The 13,401-nt window shown below is 33.8% G+C and overlaps 1 long non-coding RNA gene across 1 annotated transcript; it reads left to right on the top strand.

Annotated features, from left to right (window-relative positions):
• The first annotated feature begins 593 nt into the window (after nt 1-593).
• Nucleotides 594-13,148, top strand: LOC140511679 (uncharacterized). Its single transcript, XR_011969627.1, has 3 exons — nt 594-811; nt 5,208-5,289; nt 13,085-13,148. It is a non-coding gene; the product is annotated as an uncharacterized lncRNA (long non-coding RNA).
• The last annotated feature ends 253 nt before the right edge of the window (nt 13,149-13,401 follow it).

Below are 13,401 nucleotides of genomic sequence, written 5' to 3'. Positions count from 1 at the left end.
AGGCAGCTAGGTGGTGCAGTGGATAGAGTGACAGGCTTGGAGTCAGGGAAGATTCATCTTCCTGAATTCAAATCTGATCTCAGACACTTAATAGCTGTGTGACCCTAGACAAGTCACTTAACCTGTTTTCCTCAGTTTCCTCATCTGTAAAATGAAGTGGAGAAGGAAATGGCAAACCATTATAATAGCTTTGCCAAGAAAATCCCAAATGAGATCATGAAGAGTGGGACACAACTGCAAAACTACTTAACAACCCCTTAGGCAATCTGATAAAACTGGACCCTTTCTCAGAATAATATTTTTAGATAATTGAAAGAAATGCCAAATTTCAGGTAGAGGTTAGTGAAAATAAAGATGTAGAAAATTACCCTATGCAAGTTTACAGATCCTCTCCAGTCCTCTGCTTTAAACTCAGCCTAAATTGAAAGGACATTTCCTTTGATTAGGGGCAATTGAACCAGAAACACATCAAAACATTTCCATTGGCTGTAGGGTACATTCCATACGTAGTTAGCCAGGAGGACACAATAGAAATAGAACACAAAGGAGAACTTTGCCTTTGGAATGCCTAGCTTCCAGCAAAGCCCCAGGCATCCCTACAGCTGACATAACATGTTCTAAAACTCATGAGGAAGTTCCAATTAGTCATCTGTATATGTTTCCATCTTTGATTCCTGTTCTTACCCTCGATGGGATATACCTCTACTCTTACTGCTTCTGCAATGAAGAAGAATTCTGGGTAAATTCAGATGATTTCTTCAAAAATGCTTTATCATTTTCTTCAGTTTATAAAGTTTTGTGCTCCTTAAGGGTAGGTATCCTTCCTGAGGTCTAAACAAGGCTGGGCACGTAGTAGGCATTTACTAAATACAAGAATCTTTGTTATTTTTTTCCAATCATATGTTTTAGCAGATACATTATCAATATTAACTTTCTTACATTGTACATAAAGTTATGGATATTGAATATTTGGCTAAGGGTTAATTTTATTTTTAAAAAATAAATTTATTATTTCTTTTGGCACAGTGGATAGAACACTGGACTTAGAATCAGGAAACTCATCTTCATGAGTTCAAATCCAGCCTCAGACAATTACCAGCTGTATAACCCTGGGCAAGTCATTTAACCCTGTCTGCCTCAATTCCTCATCTGTAAATTGAGCTGAAGAAGGCAATGGCAGGCCACTGCAATGTCTTTGCCAAGAAAACCCAAATGGGGTCCTGAAGAGTCAGACACAACTGAAACTACTGAACAACAACCAAACAAAATCACTTTTTTAAAATTTTGAGTTCCAAATTCTCCCATTTCCCTCCAGATGCTCTCTATGGGCTATTCGGTTTTTAAAGCAAGGCATAATATAACCCACATCTACAAGGGATCCCAACAGATGACTGAGCTCATGAATTTAGATGGATTAAACTATTTCACATCTTCTACTATTGACTATAAACATTTTATGTAGGTGGAAAAGAAAGGATGCATGCCAATAATCATCTATGTCCTCCTCTTTGTCTTTTGAGGAGTTATTAATAGTAATTGATAGTGGTTTTTATAGTGCCTTAAGATTTTACAAAGTAATTTCTATCTGTTATCTCATTTGATCCTCACTGTGAAGTAGGCATCATTATTATCTTCATTTTGCAGATGAGGAAACTGAGGTTGAGAAGGTTAAATGACTTGCCCAGGCTAACATAAAAAATAAGTATCTGAGGAAGAATTCCATCTTGGGTCTTGCTGACTCCAGGTTCTAACCTTCTGTTCTCTGCCTTATGAGACTGTTCCCAAAATGTTATCACCTCCAACGTAGATCTGTCTCTTTGTTCCCTTAGTCTAATCTGCTCTTTTTTTCTTCTTTTTGTTCTTTTAATGACATCTCTACATGCTCTGCTAGCAAAATCCACACTGTGATGGTTGATTCCAAGTGTGAATCCAGCAGAATCTTGGTTCTTGTCTATCAAAAAAGCAGCAGATGATGATATAACCTGATAAGTCATTACATAGGGAGACAAGCCTGGGCTATGTTATCTGTAGAGCCCAAAAAGAAGCATGGGAAACTCAATGACAGCAATTTGTTGTAATCTGTACAAGAGCTAACATATGTACAGTGCTTTGAAACCTTAAAACACTACTATCCTCTCCCAACCTGGTTCATCTGGTCCTCTCTATTGTTTCCAATGACCTATCTTTTTGTAAGATTGAATCAACTTTGAAACTCATTTCTCTTCAGTACACACTAGCCCTTGGACCTCTCCTTCCCTCTGACTGGGGGAGGCAGAGAGTGGACCTCTGGAGAGCTCCTCTGAGATCCTCCATTTAAGAGGAGAGGGCCCCGTGCTACCACTTCATCATTTCTCACCTATTCCAGCCTTGTACTTCATCATGCCCCATGTATGGTATCTTTCCTTCCCCTTCTCCCTCCCCTTCTCTTCCTCCTCATCACTTTTCACCTTCTTTTTATAAACTGGCTTCCCCCATCAGATTATGAGCTGTGACGATTAAGAAGGTTCAAGAGAAAAAATTTGTGAGTAATTGAATTACTTTATTAATAATGCCAGCATTCTAATAAAAGGATAGCCATTTGGTCATTTCTCTCTTACATCAAAGACCATCATGGTGGAGGTCACACAGTTTATAAACCCTTTGAGGAGTAGATGTTCCCCAGGATAGGAATCAACCTTGATAGGTTGACAATTTATGAGAGAATGAATATTACAATGAGGAGCTGGGAGAGACTTCATGTCACCCTTCGACAGAGAGACTATCTCTATACTGAAACCACCCCCAGCATTGGGCAATTTAGACAATTTCATTGTAAGGTTGGGCAGTGTCAGAGAGGAATGCTAATTCAACCTTCAAAGACTGAGATATTGAAAACAGAAAAAAAGGGGAGGGCAGACTTTGAATCTCCCTAAGTCATTAGTTACTAATAATCATTTATCTCAAAGCTCCTTAAGGGCAGGGTCTGTATTTTGCCTTTCTTTGTATTCTTCACCTATTACGTAAGTACTTGAAAAAACTTGACTATTAATTTACATTAATACTGATTGATATCAATATTTCTTAATATTAACAAGTGCTTATTGACTGATTAACTTATTACTAGGTGCATACTATGTTCTCTATCAGTCTTCATTTTATTTCATTTGGAATGAACTCAAAATAATCTTTAAAACAAAATATCTCATGGTTTGCTAGGGCAAGGACCAATGTCTATTACCAACGTTAATCATTTCAGAAGCTATTTCCATAATTATAAAATATATAGACAATGTCTGATGGAATTATCATAAAGATAATTATAGCTAAACTTTGCTCTTTATTTGGTTCAGGTGCTCTTTACTCTCTCCTATTGCAAAGTACTTAATCCTGAAATGTTATAGAAATATCTGCATATAGATATACATAATTATTATTCATCCAAGTTTCATTCTTTCTCTCAGAATATTGGGTCATAGCAAAGGGGCAAGATCCAGCAGTGAGAAGAGGAGACAAGAAATGGCTGACTAAGGGTTTGATTCCTATAGATCTTTTCATAATGTTTGTTTTAGGATGTTGGCAGGAATCTGTTCATTGCTGATTAAAACATACCTAGGCAAGCAATGTCAGATAATAAAAGGTGGGGAAAATCCTGCTATAAAAAAAAATCTGGCTTAGGATCCGTCAACTGAGCTTTCCTCAGCTACTTATTGATATTTGTCAGCATAAACAAGATTCAGCAGAAAGAGGTGAGATGAGGAAGAAGGAGACTAAAAGTTAGTGGAAGTTGGATTTCTTTAGATCCCACAAATAATAGCTGCATGCAGCTCATCTTTGTATTAGATTCCTGGGCATCTGGGCAAGCAGAGCCAGATAATGTTAGAAAATGTCAGGAATGCCATATACATATATATATATATATATATATATATATATATATATATATATATATATATATATATATATGTATGTATGTATGTATATATATACATACATACATATATACATATATATACATACATATATACATATATATGTATATACACATATACACACAAATACTTATAAAGGAATTCCATTTGTAGATAATATGTGTGTATATACATATATTGGGCCACTAGGCATCATATAGATAGAGTGCTGGGCCTGGAGTCAAGAAGACTGATCTTCCTGAGTTCAAATTTGCCCTCAGATACTTACTGGCTATGTGAATCCGTGTGCCTCAGTTCCTCATCTGTAAAATGAACTAGAGAAGGAAATAGCAAAGCACTCCAGTATCTTTGCCAAGTAAATCCTAAATGGGGACAGGAAGAGTTGGACACAACTGAATACATACATACACACATGCATATATACACATACATACATATGTATTGTGTGCATGTGATTTTAAGGCTCCTTTTAGAACTAATTGACAAAGCACACCTCCACCCCCACACCTCCCCCCAAAAAAACAGTAAACAAGATATTAGTAACAAGAAGCAAAAAAAAGCTGTCAACATAGTTTTCACAAGTATAGAAGTCAAAGAAAATTTTCTGTTGACCTTCAGAATTTGAATTATGTTTGTATTTCTGTCAGAACAAAGTTGTAACTAGGGTATACATGTAGAATCCACATTGGGTTCTTCCCCAGCTTATATTTACACTTGAGATAGTTGACTACTCTTAGTTTCTGGGGTGGGTACTATGTAGTTACCCACTCCTAAAGTATGGCTCACAAGCCCCCACTGGTGTGTTTTCCATTAACAATCAGCTAATGCAGCTTCTTAAATTGAATGTGGGGGTCATGAAAAATTTGGCAACAATAAAAGGTTTCTGAACATGCAACTACCAGAAATTAATTTAAAATGAAGTGCATAATGAATCCATGGTATTCCTGACAGCGCTTGTCTGTGTTGCATTGCACAACTTCACACCAATCTTGATTCCAAACACATAGCACTCACACTCTGCACTGAGCATGCTATCACACCATACAACACCAAAGATTGCTTCCAGAATCACCGAAGCTCAGGTTCAAGATTATTGTGTGTTATAAATTGCAGTGCTTTTACTGTATGTACAAAGTTTTTTGTTCTTTAAGAAACCTAACATTTTAATTATGGAATATAAAGACTTTTAATATTTTCCTACCATCATTCCTCAGCTTGTAAGTATCAAATTAGTATGCTTTTGGATTATATTGTGTTGGAATGTTCAATTTTTTAAATTGTTGTTAACACCTTTTACAGAAATATCAGTGTCCAATTGCAGCAAGTAAAGACAAAAGTCATTGAATAGTATTTTTCCACTATGAGTGCTGTATGTATAAAGGTGAGCATCAATTTTTAAAATGAAGCAAAATAAATGTAATTTCATAAACTAAAACTAGTATTTATTTGAGAAATTTTAAGCAATATTTATTTATATTTTAGGACAAAAGTATTTTTCAGTTATGGTAAGTGGCTAAGTTTAGACAGAACAGGTAAAAATACTGATGACACTGCAGCCAAGTCTTTACTACCAGACTGTAGTACTCCTAGGTTGACAAGAAAAAGAAAATATGTTTAATCATTTTTACCATACCGATTTACTTCTAATAGTGATGATGCTGTAGACAAGCCTCTTTGTTAATTTGTAATGAAGTTTTGGCTGTGGAGAGCATGAAACCAGACAAATGAAAATGACATCTTACTACCAAACATGTAGCGTACCGCAATAAACTGAAGGAATGTTTTGAATATTTTAAAATCTTCAAATAAAGAAAAACAATGTTTTGGGAAATTTGTTACTGTCAATGAAAAGTATCTACTTGCATCTTACACAACTTCTTATTTAATTGCAAAAACTAAAAAGCCCTGCATGATAGGAGAAGATCTGCTACTATTAAAATGTCAGAAATAGTTCATGGGAATAAGTAGAGGGATGAAATTCATAAAATTCTTTTATCCAATGATACTGTTTCCAAAAGAATTTCTGAAATTAGTAATGACCAATTCCAGAAGCTTAAGGGCAGCCCAAAGTTTGTAATTCAGTTATATGAAACAACTGGTATTTCTAACATGGCACAATTGTTACTTTATTTAAGAGATTTTATGAAAGAAGCGTACATGAGGAATTATTGCTTTGTTGCCCTTTGGAGGGGCACACAAGAAAGCAAGATATAGATAGACAGATAGATAGATGAATAGATAGATATAGATAAATGGTATCTTTTAAGATATATAAAGATATACATCTTAATATATATATTATACATAATATTATATATACTATGTATGTTTGTGTGTATATATATTTATCTTATAGTCTATGAATTTTTCACAAATGAAGGTTTACACTGGAAAAATTGCATTGGAGTCTATATGGACAGTGCTAGAGCAGTGATGGATGAGGGTGTTGGATTTGTAGCAAAAGTGAAAGTTGATGGCAATGAACATGTCACTTTTACTCAATGCATGATCCATCAGGAGGTACTCACAGTCATAATAATATCACCGGACTTAGACATTGTGCTTTATGATCCTGTCAAAATCATTAACTTTATTAAAGCCATACCCTTAATAGACATTTTCTTTCAAACCTTTGGAAACACAGGAACTTCATTTACAAAAGCTTATTACTACATGCAGAGGCAAACTGGCTCTCAAGAGGGCAAAGTTTAAACAAATTATTGAAATTTAAAGAGACTAAGCAGAAATTCAATTTTGTTCATTTTTTTCATAATGACTTGTGGCTTTCAAAACTGTGCTATTTGTCAAATATTTTCAGAAAACTCAATGATTTAAATATGTCACTTCAAAGAAAAAATTATGGCATTTTTATAAACAGATAAAAGTAAAAGTTTTACTAAAAAATTAACATGTGGAGGAGTGGGGGGGAGGGATGGTTATTTAGAAATGTTTACAGCTACAGATGATTTTAAAATTGAAAATAACCTTCCCAAAGATTTAATTGTAAGAGTTATAACTGATCGGCTAAAGTGCCTGGAGACATAGGTTCAGAAATATTTCCCTTCAAATTCTGATTCTAAAAAACTAAGTTGGGCTTGTAAACCATACTCAAATGAAATAAAAATGTGTTAGTCATCTGCCATTCAAAGTTCAAGAAGAATTTGCCAAGTTATCAAGTGACACAGGTTTAAAACTTAAAAGTTTCCTTAAAAATCATTAAATGAATTTTGGCTTGGGATTAGGAATATCCAACAATTTCTGAAATGACTCTAAACATACCTCTGCCATTTTGTGCTATGTATTTATGTGAAGTGGTGTTCTCAGCATTAATGATTATAAAATCAAAATACCAATCAACTCTGCAAAATGTTGAAGATGCTCTATGTCCTACACTAGCAAGTATTTCAAGATTTAATTCTTCATGTAAAAACAAACAAACACATTCATCTCATTAGTATACAAATTTGTTTTCATCTTCAATAAATGGCAAAATTGCATATATACCAAAGAGTTCTTTTAAAATAAATTTCTGTATGATTTATTATCAGTAAATGTCTGATTTGTATACCTATTTTAAATCCTCTATATCCCGGGATGATGTAAAAATTTCTCAGGTGAAAAGGGCCACAAGTGGAAAAAGTTTGAGAAGCCCTGGGCTAGTAAATCAATTAGTTTATAGCAAAGGCATGACATATTTTTAAAAAGTCATTATAAAACATCCATCCATAAAGCTATGGCACACTGTCCCACAAATACACATAGCCTTTAGGGGGTATGAACTAAAAATTGCAGTGTTAGTGAGTCACTCACAGGGAATGCATATAGGCCCAGACAGTTCCTAGTTGCAGAACTAAAAGTCTAGAAGTCCTTTCTCTTTATGCTGCTCACTCCTTATGGCCAAAAGTCAGAGTTAGTTTAACACCTTGATACCACATCAGAATCTCATCATTTGTGATGTAACTGCATCACCTGAGTTGTGACGGGAAAGAATCACATCTCCCCTTGCACATAAATAAAATGCTCATTTGTCTCTCTGACTCTCAGCAAATAAAAGGGCTGGGCCATTGGTTCTCTAATCTCTAGTTTATGACAGAGAAAAAAAATGTTCCATGGAATAAAAACATTGAGATGCATGGGGTGCTGGGAGGGGGCGGGGGAGTAAGTATATAAGAAGCCTGATTTCCCTTGTAATGATGAGGATTCACCAATGCGAGTAAGAATGTAGAAAATCTCCTACATTTTCACTAGCTGACTGGAATGCACTCTCTCCTTACTTCTGCTTCCTGAATTTTTTGTATGCCTTCAAGTCTCGGTTGAATTTCCATCTTCTTCAGGAAGCCTTTCCAGAACCTTCTAAATGCTAGAGCCTTCTCTTTCAGATCATCTCAGGTTGCTTGTATATATTTGTATGTACATAGCTGCTGGTATGTTGTCTCCCTCATTAGACTGTGAGCTCCTTGAATGCAGGTACTGTTTGTATGTTTTTTATTCCCAGTGCTTAACAGTGCCTTATGTCTAGATGGTGCAATGGAGATGATGAGGTGATAGGTCCTGGACCTCTAAAAGGAAAAGACCATATCTCTTAAAGCAACCCAGCTCCTGAACTTTCCCATGCTGGCAGTCTGCCTGAGGCATCTGGTCCAGCCCGGTCCACCTAGATACTCAATAATCCTTTGAACTGTCCTTTTACTGTGGCTCTCTAACCACTTAACTCCTTTCATTGCCTGCACATGACCCACTCCAGGCTACATACCACTCCTCAATTCCATCCAGATTGGCTCACTGTCTTTTCTTAAATATAAGTACCAATCTTACCCCCATTAAATTTCAAAGGTTCTTAGAATCTTGCCTGCTCTTATTGGCATTACAATAAACCTCACTACTTTGACTGAAAGAAGGCTTGAGCAGTTGAATTCTTTTCTGGAAGACTCACCTTATATCCTGACATTTCAGGGTTCCCCAAACTGCAACAGAGAGTGCCTGGACATGAACTTAGGAAGACGAGTTCAAATTCAGCCTCAGACACTTACTAGTTGTGTGACCCGATGCAAGTTACTTAACCTTCCTCAGCCTCAGTTTCTTCATCTGGAAAGAGGATAATAATGACACCTACCTCCCAAGATGGTGAGAATAAAATAAGTTAACATTTCTAAAGTGATTTGCAAATCCTAAAGCATTAAATAAATACTATTATGGTCATTGTCTAATGAATACTTGCTGACTTTTGACTGACTGACAAATAATATCAAAAGAAACAACCCAGGAAGTATCTCTAGAACTTGTGAAGGCTTGATCAGGAAACTAGAGATTGTAGATGTGACCATGATATAAAGTGTGACAAATGTGGGAGAATAAGATTTGTATTTCTGAACTAAGGATCAAGACACAAGAATCATTGGTTCTTAGTCAGGGATAGAATTCATCTATGAAGGCAAAGAAGCATGTCTTTATATGAAAATTCAAGGAGAAAGGTCTTTGAGCTAAAAATGGATTGAAGAGTGGTGGGTTAAGTTACCTACATGGAACTACTAAACCAGCTACCACAGAACACTTTACAAGAATATGCATGCTAGTTTGCTAACATTTGGATAGTGTAAAGTTTGCAAAGCACCTTACAAATATCTCATTTGATCCTCACAACATCTCAGGAAGTAGGTGCTATTTTATTTATTATGTAACATATGAGTACAAATATATATTATATATGTGTGTGTGTATTATATTGCATATAGTATATATTTTGGGGTATATATGATATATTTTGTATATAATATATATGGTGTATATTATATGTGTATGTATATTTTATGTATATATTATACATTGTATGTATATTATATATCATGTATATATGTATAATATTAATTGTTATTATTATCTACCATGCTATCAGAACAATGGTATCTGATTAAAGTCAAATGAAACCTATTAAACGCTAAAAGAGAGGTAAGGGTGTGATTTAATGCTGAAAGAAACAATGAATAGCATATGTATTTATAGACTCACTTTATAAGCATTAAAGTCTGACAAATACAGAAAAGAAATATTAACCATAAGAAAAGAAAAATAAATACAAATATAACAATAATATAGGAGACAGCAACTCTCCATTGTCTGAATATGAAAATGTAATAAAAATTATTAGCAAAATATGTGACTAAATATGCATATCTTAACTCCCTATTTAATAAGTTAGAATTAATTGGTATTTCAAAAGAATTAAATGAGAAACAAGATGAATGCAAATTATTTTTAAGCATGCATGGAACACTCATAGGGATTAATCATGCACTAGATCATAGAGGAGCCTTACATAGACTAAAAAAATACAAATGATACATACTGTACATAATGTCACAAAACAATTTGACAATAGAATTAACATTCTTCCAGTGATTTGGAATGACTAGGAATCATGGATCATTACAGTGTCTGAAGAATTAAAGTTGAAGGTCATCTAAAGGTTAATGTGAAGTAGCAAGGTAGGCATAAAAAGACCACAATACATTATAAAGAAGAAATTATGAAAGTGCTGCAGCATAAAAGGTGGTGGTGGTCGTGGTGGTGGTTGTTAGATGATATTATCAAGGAAATTCATGATTGAAAAAAAAAATCGACTTGTCATATGGTAAAAGCCAGGAAATAACTGCTAGGTAGTTCACATTCTGTCCTGATATCCTCATGATGTTAAGAAAATTTGAGGTAGGCTTCAGTCCCACTGTGTAGACTCCTTTCTTCAGGTTAATTTATGTGAAGACATGAAAGAGAGCCACCCAAGATGGGCTGGCAAGGAATAGTTTACAATCTGTATCATTTTAGGAAACATGCACAGCTCTATTGGAGTAATAACACATATCACAAGCTAATGTTATAAAACTGTATGGAGACTGAAAATTAACTTGTTAAGCCATGAAGTTAAAAAAAGAAATTAAAATAATAAGAGAATATCTAAAGGTAATAACAACCATTATATACATGTGTGTATATGTGTTTGTGTGTATGTGCATCCAAGGAAGTTTTCTGAGGCAAATTTTTCTCTGAGTGCCTGTGTTAATAAGAGAGAAAAAAGAAAACCATAAATTTAAATCAATTAATGGCATTAGAAGGAAATAAAGCAACAGTAAAAAGGAAAATTTAAAAAGAGAGATTATTAACTTAAAAACTTGAATCAATAGAAAATTAAAACACAATTTAATTGATAAAACTAGATAATAGTTTTTGGATAGATCAATAAAAATGATCAATCTTTAGAAAATTTATACTAAAGAAAGAAGAGAAAATTCAACAAATGAAATTTTATGTAAAACATAAAATATATTAAGAACATCATTGAGAGACCACACACAGGTTTATTTTAATTCAAGAATTTTTTTAAAGTAGATAACAACAAAATATAAATTCTAAAAGGTGACACAGCTGTAAATCAATGTTTTAGACTAATCACAGAGGAAAAAATAAGAAGTCCTCTATAACTGCACTGTTCTGTCCTCCTCTAGATCTATACACAAATATAACTCAGAGTAATAAATGAATTATTACAAAACTTCCAAGAACAAATATTCCCCATATTATAGATATTGTTCATAAGTATAGAAAAAGATCATATATTACACAAAGATTGTTGTGAGGCAAGTATGGCTTTAATTTTTAAACCTGGTCTAGAAAATATTAAAAAAAGAAAATATAATTGTATGATGTATAATTATACGATATGCATTATACACATATATATTAATCAAAAAGAGCAAGATACAAGATTAATCCACAAAACAGTTCTCATTCTTGTTAATTAATTATAAACATCAAGAAAAAATCATGAAAAAAATCACATTTATAATAATAACAAAAGCTGTCTTGAAACTCGTATGACCTGTACAATGACAACCATAAATTATTGAACCAGTCTCCATCCCTGTTTTAATGGAATAATAATTAAACTATGAGGATGCTTTAGCATAGAATCAGATGAAATTTATATGGGAAAACAAATGGTTAAAAATGTCAAGCAGCTACATATGTGAAGGGAGAGACTGATGAAGGTTGTGTTAGCCTTCCAGACTTACAAACCAGTTGTAATCCAAAGTTATTGGTCTATATTCCCAAAATTGAAGAGAATCATTGAACTAAAACTCAAATACCAATAAATCTGTAAGGAATTAAAACTTAGGGAAAAGAGTCATTAGTACATGTATTTAGGATAATTGGCAGGAATTTGACTTTGACTCTCATCTCACCACAAAATTTTCAGCGCACACATGCTTGCTAACCGATTAAAAGAAAAACTGAAGTATAAAAGAAGACAAAAGAAAATGGAATAATGAATTTATCTCATTTCTCTAGTGGTAATAATCTGCCTCTGTTAAATAAGTAGAAGGAATAATTAGAGACAAGACAGATGTCCTACACTGCATTAAATTATTTCTAGAATTGCATCCTAATTATGGAATAAAAAGAAAAAGAATAGATTGTGAAAAAAAATGCTTAATGGTAAACATAGAAGATCTTAAAATAGCATCTAAATATATAAGGCATGTCCAAAATATGACAAAGATCACCCAACGACTTACTGATCAAAGAATATGAAGTCAATTTTGAAAAAAGAAGCAAACACAAGAAAATGTGTTGTATCATTAATAGTCAAAGAGATAATATGTTAAAACATCTATCAAACTGGCAAAAAAATAATTAAAAACAGCAAAATTTAATGTTGGTAGGGTTCTGAAGAGGTACATATATTCAGTCACTGACAGAATTACAAACTGGTGGGATCTATTTGGGGAGCAACCTGATGGGACAGAAATCATTTTTCAAGAAACCATATCCTTTTACCCAGCAATTTCATAGTTGAGAATATACTCTGAAAGTGTTACCAAAATTAATAAAAACCAAAATTGTTCATAGCCACCTCATTTGTAATTTACTGGATTCTCTGTCTCCCCCACATTCAGGTAGCATTGAACACCTCTTCTTGTGTCTTTCTTTATCTTTCAAACTGATTCACCCTAGTCTAGTTATGGCTTTGAGTCTCATATTTTAACCTTGGAATTTATTAAATGTAAGTAGTTACCAAGCAAATTTAATTGGTTACACTGATGCTTACTATTAATTTTATAATGAATGAAGAATGGAGAAAAAGTGGAACTACCCAATTTGTACTTTGGTTTTTTTCTACAAAGGAAAATGATCTTCAAACTGTCAAGTATTTGGAACAAAGATATAGAAGAGGAAATTAAATTTAAGGCAAGTGAAGGAATAGTAAGAGAACCTACCTGGCTTCAACTTAACTGAATCCAGAAAAATTGCCAGGATCCTGAAATAATGAATAATGGTCCAATGTGATTACTTAACAGTTCTTCTAGAAAAGTCATGGAGAATGGGAGAGTTTCAATATGACTGAGAACTGATAAATACTGTCATGGTTTACAAGAAAGAATCACAAGATGGATACTTCATGCCATATATTGGTGAGTTTGACTTTGATCCCTGGTAAAAT

Source organism: Notamacropus eugenii, chromosome 6, assembly GCF_028372415.1.
Source record: "Notamacropus eugenii isolate mMacEug1 chromosome 6, mMacEug1.pri_v2, whole genome shotgun sequence".
Lineage (NCBI taxonomy): Eukaryota > Metazoa > Chordata > Mammalia > Diprotodontia > Macropodidae > Notamacropus > Notamacropus eugenii.
This window is presented reverse-complemented; position numbering and strand designations above follow the sequence as displayed.